This window comes from Oncorhynchus kisutch, linkage group LG22 (genome assembly GCF_002021735.2).
Source record: "Oncorhynchus kisutch isolate 150728-3 linkage group LG22, Okis_V2, whole genome shotgun sequence".
Classification (NCBI taxonomy): domain Eukaryota; kingdom Metazoa; phylum Chordata; class Actinopteri; order Salmoniformes; family Salmonidae; genus Oncorhynchus; species Oncorhynchus kisutch.
Genome location: NC_034195.2, coordinates 32705751 through 32720648, shown reverse-complemented (window position 1 = coordinate 32720648; position 14898 = coordinate 32705751). Strand labels below are relative to the sequence as shown.

General features: G+C 50.7%; 1 pseudogene; it reads right to left on the bottom strand.

Moving 5' to 3' along the window:
* Window positions 1-11228: 11228 nt before the first annotated feature.
* LOC116356295 (DNA-directed RNA polymerase II subunit RPB1-like) lies at window positions 11229-13187 on the bottom strand (annotated as a pseudogene).
* Between the last annotated feature and the right edge of the window lie 1711 nt (window positions 13188-14898).

Genomic DNA, 14898 nt, shown 5'->3' with positions numbered 1-14898 from the left:
TTAAATAGTTCATTTAACTCTTGGATAAACACTATAAATGTTACACTGAAAAACCAACACTAGGTAATAGTGGCCAATTTGAATTTGAACAAAGCCCATTACTGAGAGTCTATGGGCGAATCCCATTGTGAGGAAGAAATCATCAGTATTTTATAATCCTATATTATCATTAGTCATCAGTCGCCACTCTCATTTCTACAAAAACAAAACCAAATGTGTAGGACAAAGAGGCAGGCCCATTGCTTCAAAGGCTATGCTACAGAATTCCAGTAAAAATAAAGTCACTTACATGTAAATATTATCATTATAATCTCCATGCAGTCAGCCACTATATAGGCTAAAAATGTAGAGAGCGATAGGAGGCAGGGAATAATAACGTTTTACAACCCTGTACAGAGCCAACATGTCTGACTTTAATGTGTGCCAGGTATAGAAGGCCCATGTGTGTTCAAGGGTTATTATAACACTGCTGTAATAGCATGGCCAGGCAGTAACTATCTGGTAACACTCACACCCAATACATGTATAACTTATCTCTACGTGCCCTAGGTAAGAGACAGCAAATAGGAAAAGGGCTGTACAGGGCTATACATCAGTTACACTATTAGATTATAGTGATGGACCCTTGGAGAGATTGATGGGTGTTTTATCACAAAACTATTGACAAAACTTACATTTTTGGGGATAAGCAGCATAAGCCGTGTAAAATAATGGAACGAGCTAATGAATAAATGAAAGGATTTCCACTTGCTGATTCCACCTCATGCACTTCATAACCTGCCTCATCTCTTCAATCTCTCCTGAGATGTCTGCCTCCTCCCTCTCCTCATCTCTCTCTCTCTCTCTCTCTCTCTCTCTCTCTCTCTCTCTCTCTCTCTCACACACACACACACACACACACACACACACACACACACACACACACACACACACACACACACACACACACACACACACACACACACACACACACACACACAGATCAGAGCCCCCCTACTCTTTGTGAAAACAACAAGTAGCAAACCTCTGAAGGAGTAACTGAGCAGAGGAGAAAAAAGAAAGAGAAAAGAAGAATGTTCAAACATACACACATTCAGGGAGAGAGAGAGAGGGAGAGAGAGAGAGAGAGAGAGAGAGAGAGAGAGAGAGAGAGAAAAGCACATAGGTAGTAGGATCTGCCACAGAATAGGGACAGGAAAATGTGTGTGTGTGTGTGTGTGTTTGTTTGCGTGCGTGCGTGCGTGAGTGTGTGTGTGTGGTGTGCCTGCCTGCAGAGAGTAGCCACAGAGATGATTAATGGTGTAGCTGTGTAGGCAGACACTCTCTATTCCCCTCAGAGAGGTGGGGGTCCAACCTTCTCTACTCCGCTTTGACCTTCTACACACAGGGATCACAGTGTGTTTGTGTGTGTGTGTGTGTGTGTGTGTGTACGCCCTCCTGTAAGAAGTGTGTAACTGAGGCCATTATACTGTGTAAATCTACAGTGGTAATAATAACATTAATAGTCTTACTGCTGCTGGAGACCCAGTCATTAGCCTACTATGCCCATAAACCCCCCTCATAAACCTTTTTCTCACACACAAACACACACACACACACACACACACACACACACACACACACACACACACACACACACACACACACACACACACACACACACACACACACACACACACACACAGACACACACACACACACACACACACACACACACTGTAACGTAGCCTACAGCAGGGGAGGAGGATACACGTAATTGATTTGGCAAATGACAGCAAGCACTGTCACAGAAGCTCTCTTTCTCTCACTTTCCAGTCTCTATTTTTCATCACATCATTCAACACTGGCAGCTGCAATGTGTTTTGAGAGACACAGAGACAGAGAAAGAGAAAGAGAAAGAGAGAGAGAGTAGTGTGACCTTTAGAGAGTGTTGGAAGAGAACAAGAAAGGGATGTAATGTTAGATTGTTGAGATGCAGTCCAACTAACCCAGCCAAGAGAGAAATGCCTGAGACATTACTGTAGCCATTACTAAGGACAGACACGCAGCGAGAATGACAGAGCATTGCTTCAGCAATGTAAACATGTGTCCCATACTAATAAAGCCCTTTTGAGTTGAATTGAGTACAGTAGACTACTTTATCACTGACCTCAACCCAGAGTTTCTCAGAGCTTTCACAGTCAGCCCACAGACACCCCTATTAGATCACAAAAAAAATCACAGCCTGCTTGAACAGAGCAATACTCAATCATGAGGCATCAAAGCCAAAGGAACAGAGTAATATTAAGAAATGCTATAGATGGAATGTAGTTTAGAAACCTAAGAAAAACAATGAGGCAACAACAAATTCAATTCCTTTTACTTCCTGAACAAAAAATATCACTTTATAAGTGAATGTGTAAACTTGTTTGTAGAAAACCTTAACAGTATATTATTGGTTGGTTCAACCAGGTACAACCCCAAATCCGTAAACACAGGCACCCTCATAGATATCATCCTAACCAACCTGCCCTCCAAATACACCTCTGCTGTCTTCAACCAAGATCTCAGCGATCACTGCCTCATTGCTTGCGTCCGTAATGGGTCTATGGTCAAACAACCACCCCTCATCACTGTCAAACGCTCCCTAAAACACTTCAGCGAGCAGGCCATTCTAATCGACCTGGCCCAGGTATCCTGGAAGGATATTGACCTCATCCCGTCAGTAGAAGATGCCTGGTTATTCTTTAAAAGTTCCTTCCTCACCATCTTAAATAAGCATGCCCCATTCAAAACATGTAGCACCAAGAACAGATATAGCCCGTGGTTCACTCCAGACCTGACTGCCCTTGACCAGCACAAAACATCCTGTGGCGTACGGCATTAGCATGGAATAGCCCCCGCGATATGCAACTTTTCAGGGAAGTTAGAAACCAGTATACACAGGCAGTCAGGAAAGCAAAGGCTAGCTTTTTCAAACAGAAATGTGCATCCTGCAGCACTAACTCAGAAAGGATTTGGGACACTGTAAAGTCCATGGAGAATAAGAGCACCTCCTCCCAGCTGCCCACTGCACCGAGGCTAGGAAACACTGTCACCAACGATAAATAATTGAGAATTTTAATAAGCATTTTTCTACGGCTGGTCATGCTTTCCCCTGCCACAGGCCTGCACCCCCCACAGCAATTTGCCAAGCCTCCCCATTTCTCCTACACCTAAAACCAGTTAGCTGATGTTCTGAAAGAGCTGCAAAATCTGGACCCCTACAAATCAGCAGGGCTAGACAATCTGGACCCTCTCTTTCTAAAAGTATCAGCCGAAATTGTTGCAACCCCTATTACTAGCCTGTTTAATCTCTCCTTCGTATCGACTGGGATCCCCAAAGATTGGAAAGCTGCTGTGGTCACTCTAGACCCAAACTGCTACAGACCTATTTCCATCCTACCCTGCCTTTCTAAGGTCTTCGAAAGCCAAGTTAACAAACAGATCACCGACCATTTCAAATCCCACCGTATCTTCTCTGCTATGCAATCTGGTTTCCGAGCTGGTCATGGGTGCACCGCAGCTCAAGGTCTTAAACAATATCATAACCGCCATCGATAAGAGACAATACTGTGCAGCCGTATTCATCGACCTGGCCAAGGCTTTCGACTCTGTCAATCACCATAATCTTATCGGCAGACTCAACAGCCTTCGTTTCTAAAATGATTGCCTTCCCTGGTTCAGAAACTGCTTTTCAGACAGAGTTCAGTGTGTCAAATCGCAGGGCCTGTTGTCCGGACCTCTGGCAGTCTCAATGGGGGTGCCACAGGGTTCAATTCTCGGGCAGACTCTTTTCTCTGTAAACACCAATGATGTCACTCTTGCTGCTGGTGATTCTCTGATCCACCTCTACGCAGACGACACCATTCTGTATACATCTGGCCCTTCTTTGGACAGAGATTCAATGCCATACAACTCTCCTTCCGTGGCATCCAACCGCTCTTAAATGCAAGCAAAACTAAATGCATGCTTTTCAACCGATCGCTGCCCGCACCTGCCCGCCCGCCCAGCATGACTACTATGGACAGTTCTGACTTAGAATATGTGGACAACTACAAATACCTAGGTATCTGGTTAGACTGTAAACTCTCCTTCCAGAATCACATTAAGCATCTCCAATCCCAAATTAAATCTAGAATCTGCTTCCTATTTTGCAACAAAGCCTCCTCCACTCATGCTGCCAAAGATACCCTTGTAAAACTGACTGTCCTGCCAATCCTTGACCTCGGCGATGTCATTTACAAAATAGCCTCCAACACTCTACTCAGCAAATTAGATGCAGTCTATCACAGTGACACCCGTTTTGTCACTAAAGCATCATATACTACCCACCACTGTGACCTGTAGGCTGGCCCTCGCTTCATATTCGTCGCCAAACCCACTGGTTCCAGGTTATCTATAAGTATTTGCTAGGTAAAGCCCAGCCTCATCTCAGCTCACTGGTCACCATAGCATCACCCACCCGTAGCACGCACTCCAGCAGGTATATTTCACTGGTCACCCCCAAAGCCAATTCTTCCTTTGGCCGCCTTTCCTTCCAGTTCTCTGCTGCCAATGACTGGAACGAATTGCAAAAATCACTGAAGCTGGAGACCCATATCTCCCTCACTAACTTTAAGCACCAGCTGTCAGAGCAGCTCACAGATCACTGCACCTGTACATAGTCCATCTGTAAATAGCCCATCCAACTACCTCATCCCTATACTGTTATTTTTTGTTGTTGTTGCTCCTTTGCACCCCAGTATCTCTACACATCTATCACTCCAGTGTTTAATTGCAAAATTGAAATTATTTTGCCACTATGGCCTAATATTGCATTACCTCATTTGCACACTGTATATAGACTTTTTCCCTATTGTATTATTGACTGTATGTTTGGTTTTCCATGTGTCACTCTGTGTTGTTGTTTGTGTCGCACTGCTTTGCTTTATCTTGGCCAGGTTGCAGCTGTAAATGACAACTTGTTCTCAACTAGCCTACCTGGTTAAATAAAAAGGTGAAATAAAAAATACAAATATTTGACCTCTCAGCTCACCTATCAAATCAAAAACTTTCAAGCAGACAACAATAGACCCATTGCCCTTTATGGTTGGGAGGTCTGGTGTCCGCTCACCAACCAAGTATTCACAAAATGATGTGAATGATGTGAAAAATGATTCACCAAATTGAGACCGTGCATGCAGAATTCTACAAAAATATCCTCCGTGTACAACATAACACAGAGAGAGAGAGAGAGAGAGAGAGAGAGAGAGAGAGAGAGAGAGAGAGAGAGGGGAGGGGGAGAGACAGAGAGAGAGAGGTGGGTGGGTGGGTGGGTGGGCGGGTGGGTGGGTGGGTGGGTGGGTGGGTGGGTGGGTGGGTGGGGGAGAGAAATAGAGGGATAGTTCTTGATATTTTCAACAGTCTTTGTTTCAACTAATGGGTTTAGCTGCTTGTGCTGTTTATCTTAAGCAACACACACACACTGCCACACACACTGCTGTTAGATGAGCTATAATCCTGTTCATTACCCTTCCCCACACACCCCTGCCCTCCACACACAAACAGCTTACTCCTGGGGGCTAAGGGAGAAAAGGGGGAGGAGCGTGTGTGTGTGTGTGTGTGTGTATGTGTGTTTTCTCTGCTTTTTTGAAGTGTACTGTGTCCTATAGAGAGAGAATTACCTTCCTTTGTTTGTCTGTGCAGCAGATACAGTGGCAATATCACACACACACACACACACACATGCACACACACACACACAAAGATAGAGGGAACGAAGGAGTGTGTGAGCTGAAGACTAGAGAGATAGAAATAAATTAAGTAAGAGTGAGATGAAGAAGAGCGATAGAGAGATGGATCCCTGTACTATGGTCTTATGCAGATAGAATTTTCTGCATGACAACAGCAGTACATTAGAGGGATTCATTCTATCCTTTTCTCTCCTTTTCCCTCCTCTCTCCCTTCCCATTCTTCTCTGACTCTCATCTCCTTTCTCCATCCATCTTCCTCCCCTTGTCCTTCCTTCTTCCCTACCCTCCCTACCTCCCCCCTCCCTCTTTCCCTCCCCTCTTGTCATCCCCCTCACACATATCCTCCCCTTTTCCTTCCTTTCACTCTCTCCCATTCCCCCCTCCTCTCCCTGCTCCATCCCACCCTCCCTCTCCCTGCTCCATCCCACCCTCCCCCCTCCTCTCCCTGCTCCATCCCACCCTCCTGCTCCTCTTCCTGCTCCATCCCACCCTCCCTCCTCCTCTCCCTGCTCTATCCCACCCTCCCTCCTCCTCTCCCTGCTCCATCCCACCCTCCTCCCTTCTCTCCCTGCTCCATCCCACCCTCCCTCCTCCTCTCCCTGCTCCATCCCACCCTCCTCCCTTCTCTCCCTGCTCCATCCCCCCTTCCTCTCCCTGCTCCATCCCACCCTCCCTCCTCCTCTCCCTGCTCCATCCATCCCACCCTCCCTCCTCCTCTCCCTGCTCCATCCCACCCTCCTCCCTTCTCTCCCTGCTCCATCCCCCCTTCCTCTCCCTGCTCCATCCCACCCTCCCTCCTCCTCTCCCTGCTCCATCCATCCCACCCTCCCTCCTCCTCTCCCTGCTCCATCCCACCCTCCTCCCTTCTCTCCCTGCTCCATCCCCCCCTCCTCTCCCTGCTCCATCCCACCCTCCCCCCTCCTCTTCCTGCTCCATCCCACCCTCTCTCTTCCTCTCCCTGAGCCATCCCACCCTTTCTCTCTCCTCCTCCTCTTCTCCATCCCACCCTCCCTCCTCCTCTTCCTGCTCCATCCCACCCTCCCGCTCCTCTCCCTGCTCCATCCCACCCTCCCTCCTCCTCTTCCTGATCCATCCCACCCTCTCTCTTCCTCTCCCTGAGCCATCCCACCCTTTCTCTCTCCTCCTCCTCTTCTCCATCCCACCCTCCCTCCTCCTCTTCCTGCTCCATCCCACCCTCACCCCTCCTCTTCCTGCTCCATCCCACCCTCCCTCCTCCTCTCCCTGCTCCATCCATCCCACCCTCCCTCCCCCTCTCCCTGCTCCATCCCAGCCTCCCCCTCCTCTCCCTGCTCCATCCATCCCACCCTCCCTCCTCCTCTTCCTGCTCCATCCCACCCTCCCTCCTCCTCTTCCTGCTCCATCCCACCCTCTCTCTTCCTCTCCCTGAGCCATCCCACCCTTTCTCTCTCCTCCTCCTCTTCTCCATCCCACCCTCCCTCCTCCTCTTCCTGCTCCATCCCACCCTCCCGCTCCTCTCCCTGCTCCATCCCACCCTCCCTCCTCCTCTTCCTGATCCATCCCACCCTCTCTCTTCCTCTCCCTGAGCCATCCCACCCTTTCTCTCTCCTCCTCCTCTTCTCCATCCCACCCTCCCTCCTCCTCTTCCTGCTCCATCCCACCCTCACCCCTCCTCTTCCTGCTCCATCCCACCCTCCCTCCTCCTCTCCCTGCTCCATCCATCCCACCCTCCCTCCCCCTCTCCCTGCTCCATCCCAGCCTCCCCCTCCTCTCCCTGCTCCATCCATCCCACCCTCCCTCCTCCTCTTCCTGCTCCATCCCACCCTCCCTCCTCCTCTTCCTGCTCCATCCCACCCTCTCTCTTCCTCTCCCTGAGCCATCCCACCCTTTCTCTCTCCTCCTCCTCTTCTTCAACCCACCTTTCTCCTTTCCAGATGAGGTAGATGTAGAGGAGCAGCTTGTAATGGTCAGGCCAATTAGTGAATTCATTATCATCTCCTACTAAACCACATGATCTCCTATACCTGACCATGGCCAATTACAACCAGGCTCGTTATGCAGATTATGCAAATTAAGTCAGAAGCGGAAAGAGGTGGTGAGAGATCACACGAGTGTGCGCACACATACACATTCTGCAAAACTGCACACTGACACACGCTGTGTAAGTCTATACTCCTGAGTGTGTTTGTGAGAGTATGTGTGTATATATATGTGTGTGTGTTTGTGTGTGTGTTCAGTGATAACAGTAACCTCCCGCATGCTGTGGCCAGGTGGCAGGCACTCAACAGGCTGAATATTGAAGCAACACGGTGTATAATTTTTATGTGTATCATTGTGTTTTGTATAATTTTTCTGTGTATCATTTTGTTTTGTATCATTTTGCGCACCTCAGTTGGAAGAACACACACACAGACACACGCACAACATTAACACTGTTCGTAACTGAAAGGGAGATAGACCCCTGCACGCACGAGCACACACACACACACACACACACACACACACACACACACACACACACACACACACACACACACACACACACACACACACACACAGTCAATTCCACCTTGAAATGCTTCATGAACATGCAGATGGTGCAAATAGGACCTGAGGGATCACTGTGTCTGTGTGTGTGTGTGTGTCTGTGTCTGTGTGTGTGTGTGTGTGTGTGTGCATGGGGTCTATCTCCCTGTCAGATATTAACAGTGTTAATGTTAGCCAGTGTATTTTCATTTGGCTAATCCTGCTCCCATCTGCTCCCCGTCACACAATGAGCTGCTGAATTAAAAAGTTACTGCCCTGTGTGTGTGGTGTGTGTGTGTGGTGTGTGGTTTGTGTGTGTGTGAGCACACCAACGAGGAGCTGCCATTATCATCTCAGGCCAAAGATCACACACTCTGTGCCACATGCCATCCCCATTTCACTGAGTCAGTGCGTGTGTGCGTGCATGTATGTGTGTGTGTGTGTGTGTGTGTGTGTGTGTGTGCGAATGTGTGTGTGTGTGTGTGTGTGTGCGTGCGCGAGCGAGCGTGTTCGCGCTCATTTTGTAAACTGTGTGAGTGTGTGTGTGTGTGTCTGTGTGTGTGTGTGTGTGTCTGTGTGTGTAAAACTCTCTGAGCCTGTGTTATACCACAGTTATATAAATGCAACATACAGTATACAACACAATGTCCTATTCTCTATATGACAGAGGTTCTTGTCATTTCTAGACAATGCATCGCTGTTGACTAACTCCACCTATCAATACTCCTGTTATCAGTGTGTGTGTGTGTGTGTGTGTGTGTGTGTGTGTGTGTGTGTGTGTGTGTGTGTGTGTGTTTTGTCTGTGGATCCTCTTTAATTAATTGGTAACAGTGGACTCTCTTTAATTAATTGCTTCAAAGCATTTTGTTTGTTACAACTTCAAGTAAACACAGAGTAGTGGACAGAATAGAGAGTGAGCGTGTGTGCTTGCATTTGTGTGTGCACATGCGTTTGTGTGTGTGTGTGCGAGTGAGTTTGTGCGTCTGTGCATTTGTGTGTGTGTGTTTCAAAATGTATATGTCACATACTTCGTAAACAACAGGTGTAGACTAACAGTGAAATCCTTACTTACAGACCTGTCCCAACAAGGAATAAATACCCAATGAGTAACCATAACTTGGCTATATACACGGGGTAACAGTACCAAGTCGATCTGGAGGGGTATGAGGTAAATGAGGTAGGGGTAAAGTGACTAGGCAGCAGGATAGATAAACAGCAGCAGTGTATGTGATGAGTCAAAAGTTAGTTCAAAGGAGGATCAAATGCAGATAGTCTGGTAGCTGTTTGGTTATGTTTTTACTGCAGTGGGCTAAATCATGGTCACAAAGACAGGTCGTTAGTAGTCTTGAACAAGTCTACTTTGAAGCAAAAGTATATATATCACACACATGGCTATGGGCTTAAAAGAAGAAGACGCCTGTACCATGTCAGATATAGAGTTGAAAAATATTACATTTTGAGTTTGCACCCCAATTATGCACTTTATATACATCACAGAAGACTGAAATAAAACAAAACTGTTTGACATAGAAACATAATATTTTTGTAGTTTAAACAAATTAATAAATGTATGATATTATGAAAAATATTAATAGCGTTCCACCATTGAGACCAAAGAGGTTTATTTTGGTCATTGACTGCAGGAAAGGGATAACTATTTAGCAGTCGTATGGCTTGGGGGTAAAAGCTGTTCAGGGTCCAGACTTCGTGCACTGGTACAACATTCCGTGCAGTAGCAGAGAGAAACGTCTATGGCTTAGGTGGCTGGTGTCTGGACCGTCCTCTGACACCACCTGGTATAGAGGTCCTGGGTGGCAGGGAGCTTTGCCCCAGTGTTGTGCATGACCGTACCCACTACCCTCTGTAGCCCCTTGCGGTCGGATGCCAAGCAGTTGACATACCAAGTGGTGATGCAGCCAGTCAAGATGCTCTCAATGGTGCAGCTGTAGAACTGTGTGTGTTTTGCATGTGTGTGTGCTAAGTGAAATGACAGTTAATTAACAGCTCGTTAGAGACAGTAGCTCCTTTGATCAATTAGAGCTGTTTGGATGCTTGTTTTCCGGCCCCAAGACGTTACCCAAACACACCTGTTTAGTCATCCCTCTTCTGTGCATCCTTTCCATCTTTGAAGGATAGACAGTGTGAGAATACTTTACGTTATGTTCATCTTGGTGAGAGGTGTCTTGTTCACACATGATTGGGGCGCTGTGTGTGTGTGTTTTCTGTACCCTGTGTAATAAAGCTGTTGTCATGGTCTCCTATATTTTATTACATTTCTTTACCTTTATTTAACTAGGCAACAAATTCTTATTTACAATGACGGTGTCACGTTCGTCATAATGAGGAGACCAAGGCGTGATTGGAATACATTCTCCTTTTATTAAAACGAAGAACACAAACGAACAAAAACAACTAAACGAACGTGAAGCTATAAACAACTAGTGCTGACATGCAACTACACATAGACAATAACCCACAAAACCAAAATGGAAAAAAGCAACCCAAATAGGATCCCCCAATCAGAGACAACGATAAACAGCTGTCTCTGATTGGGAACCATTCAGGCCACCATAGACCTACATTACCTAGACATACAAAACCCCATAGATATACAAAAAACACATACAAAAATACACATACCACCTTCGTCACACCCTGACCTAACCAAAATAATAAAGAAAACAAAGATAACTAAGGTCAGGGCGTGACAGTACCCCCCCCCCCCCCCCAAAGGTGTGGACTCCCGGGCGCAAACCTAAACCTATATGGGAGGGTCTGGGTGGGCATCTAACCTCGGTGGCGGCTCTGGTTCTGGACCCCGCCCCCCTTCTTTACCCTGAGTCCGCTCTTGTAGCACTGACCGGTGAATCATCGTCTGAGGTTCTGGACTGCGGATCCTCGCCGTAGGCCCCGGGCTGGGGACACTCGCTGCGTGGACCATCGCCGGATGTTCTGGACTGGGGACCGTCACTAGCCCGTCGCTGGAGACCCCGGGCTCTGGCCAGTCGCTGAAGACCCCGGCCCGTCGCTGGAGACCCCGGCCTGTAGCCCGTCGCTGGAGACCCTGGGCTGTAGCCCATCACTGGAGACCCCGAGCCCGTCGCTGGAGACCCCGAGCCCGTCGCTGGAGACCCCGGGCCTGTCGCTGGAGACCCCGGGGCCGTCGCTGGAGACCCCAGGCCGGTCGCTGGAGATCCCGGGCCGTAGCCCGTCGCTGGAGACCCCGGGTCATAGTCCGTCGCTGGAGACCCCGGGCTCTGGCCCGTCGCTGGAGAACCCGGGCTGTAGCTGGAGACCCTGGGTCATAGTCCGTCGCTGGAGACCCCGGGCTACGGGCCCGTCACTGGAGACCCCGGGCCCGTCGCTGGAGACCCCGGGCCCTGGCCCGTCGCTGGAGAACCCGGGCTGTAGCTGGAGACCCTGGGCCGTAGGCCGTCGCTGGAGACCCCGGGCTGTAGCCCGTCTCTGGAGACCCCGGGCCCGTCGCTGGACCCTGGGCTGTAGCCCGTCACTGGAGACCCCGAGCCCGTCGCTGGAGACCCCAGGCCCATTGCTGGAGACCCCGGGGCCGTCGCTGGAGACCCCGGGCCGTAGCCCGTCGCTGGAGACCCCGGCCCGTCGCTGGAGACCCAGGGCTGTAGCCCGTCGCTGGAGACCCCGGGCAGTAGCCCGTCACTGTAGACCCCGGGCCCATCGCTGGAGACCCCGGGCCCGTCGCTGGAGACCCCGGCCCGTAGCCCGTCGCTGGAGACCCTGGGCTGTAGCCCGTCGCTGGAGACCCCGATCCCGTCGCTGGAGACCCCGGGCTGTAGCCCGTCTCTGGAGACCCCGGGCCCGTCGCTGGAGACCCCGAGCCCGTCGCTGGAGACCCCGGGCCCGTCGCTGGAGACCCCGGGCCGTAGCCCGTCGCTGGAGACCCCGGCCCGTCGCTGGAGACCCCGGGCTGTAGCCGTCGCTGGAGACCCCGAACCCGTCGCTGGAGACCCCGGGCCCGTTGCTGGAGACCCCGGGCCCGTCGCTGGAGACCCCGGCCCGGTCGCTGGAGACCCAGAGCCCGTCGCTGGAGACCCCGGCCCGGTCGCTGGAGACCCCGGCCCGTCGCTGGAGACCCAGGGCTGTAGCCCGTCGCTGTAGACCCCGGGCCCATCGCTGGAGACCCCGGGCCCGTCGCTGGAGACCCCGGCCCGTAGCCCGTCGCTGGAGACCCCGGCCCGTAGCCCGTCGCTGGAGACCCCGGGCTGTAGCCCGTCGCTGGAGACCCCGAGCCCGTCACTGGAGACCCCGGGCTGTAGCCCGTCTCTGGAGACCCCGGGCCCGTCGCTGGAGACCCCGGCCCGGTCGCTGGAGACCCAGAGCCCGTCGCTGGAGACCCCGGCCCGGTCGCTGGAGACCCCGAGCCCGTCGCTGGAGACTCCGGGCCGGTCGCTGGAGATCCCGGGCCGTAGCCCGTCGCTGGAGACCCCGGCCCGTCGCTGGAGACCCAGGGCTGTAGCCCGTCGCTGGAGACCCCGGGCTGTAGCCCGTCACTGTGGACCCCGGGCCCATCGCTGGAGACCCCGGGCCCGTCGCTGGAGACCCCGGCCCGTAGCCCGTCGCTGGAGACCCCGGGCTGTAGCCCGTCGCTGGAGACCCCGAGCCCGTCACTGGAGACCCCGGGCTGTAGCCCGTCTCTGGAGACCCCGGGCCCGTCGCTGGAGGCCCCGAACCCGTCGCTGGAGACCCCGGGCCCGTTGCTGGAGACCCCGGGCCCGTCGCTGGAGACCCCGGTCGCTGGAGACCCCGAGCCCGTCGCTGGAGACCCCGGCCCGGTCGCTGGAGACCCCGAGCCCGTCGCTGGAGACCCCGGGCCCGTCGCTGGAGACCCCGGCCCGTTGCTGATGTCCTCTCTTACTTCGCCGTTCCTCCTGCGCAGTTTCCACCTGCCTCCATGGTAGGCGATCCTCTCCTGCCAAAATCTCCTCCCACGCCCAGGATCCTTTACCCTCCACTATTTCGTCCCAGGTCCATTTTTCCACAAAGCGCCGTTCCTCCGTTTCACGCTGCTTGGTCCTGGTTTGGTGGGTTATTCTGTCACGGTCGTCGTAACGAGGAGAACAAGGTGCAGCGTGATTGGAATACATTCTCCTTTTATTAAAACGAAGAACACTTAAACAAACTAACAAAACACCAACAAGACCGTGACGCTATAAACAACTAGTGCTGACATGCAACTACACATAGACAATAACCCACAAAACCAAAATGGAAAATGGCAACCTAAATAGGATCCCCAATCAGAGACAATGATAAACAGCTGTCTCTGATTGGGAACCAATTCAGGCCACCATAGACCTACATATACCTAGACATACCAAAACCCCATAGATATACAAAAAACCCGAGACATCTAGGGTGAGCAGCCAGTGACTGTCACTGTCACTGTCAGTGAGCAGCAATTGCTTCGTGACATATTGTGTCACTGGCGACATTAACAGCATGATAACCCATTGTGTGTGTGTGTGTGTGTGTGTGTGTGTGTGTGTGTGTGTGTGTGTGTGTGTGTGTGTGTGTGTGTGTGTGTGTGTGTGTGTGTGTGTGTGTGTGTGTGTGTGTGAGAAAAAGGTTTATGGGGGGGGGGTTTATGGGTGTAGTAGGCTTGGTGTCCTTGTAGCTCTCACACATCATGGGAATCCATGCAAGGGTCAAGTCACAGCCACCCAGCTCCTAGAAATGCCACAACAGCTAATAAATATGGCTGACTAACATACACGTCAACCATTCTGCTTTTTGACCTTATTGACTCATGATTAATTATCTGGTGTGTGTGTGTGTGTGTGAGAGAGAGAGTCTGCACAGTCAAACCACCACTGGGGTAGTCTGTAAAGGTCACATAGAGCTCTATCCTATCGGGGCCACTTCTCTCTTCTCCCTCTCTCTCTCTCCTCCTTTTTACCTCTCCCTATCTCCCCGTCCATCACTCCCCCTCTCTGCTGTTGCCAAATAATCATTGTAGAGCCTTAGTAGATGTGGCTGACACACTGTCTCCACAGCAACCACACTTAGACCAGGAGGGGGGCTGGGAGCCCATTCACTCTGTAGACAAGGAGAGAAACACACACACGCACGCACACACAGAGACACACACACACCACACACACACACACCCACACATGCACACTCACACGATGACAAAGCATCACATAATCACTTTGGTTCAATCATTTATGAAAGCAGATGTATAATTCAATAACCAGCATGAAATATTCAGGAAGTAAAGAGCATTGTTTAATCAAACTCTGCCCTCCCTCCCTCCCTCTCTCTCTGTCACTCTTTCTTTCTTTCTCCCCCCTAACTCTCTTTTTCACTCACCCCCCTTCCTCCCTAGGCTCTAATACCATATTGGTAGTGTACACCAGTCTCCCTGTGTGTGTGTACAACTGCACCTCTACTCTCCATAACCTCCCCATCAGACCATGCAATTAATTGGCTGGAGAAAAAAACAAGCTTCAATCGCTGAGCCAATGACAGACAGCACAACCTGCAGGAAGCACAGGTATCACCTTACTGTATCTCCACACAGCACTCCAGTTACACAGTTAAACACAGCTCAACACAGTCAAAAAGTTAAATTACAGCTGAACTCAGCAAACCACACAGCACT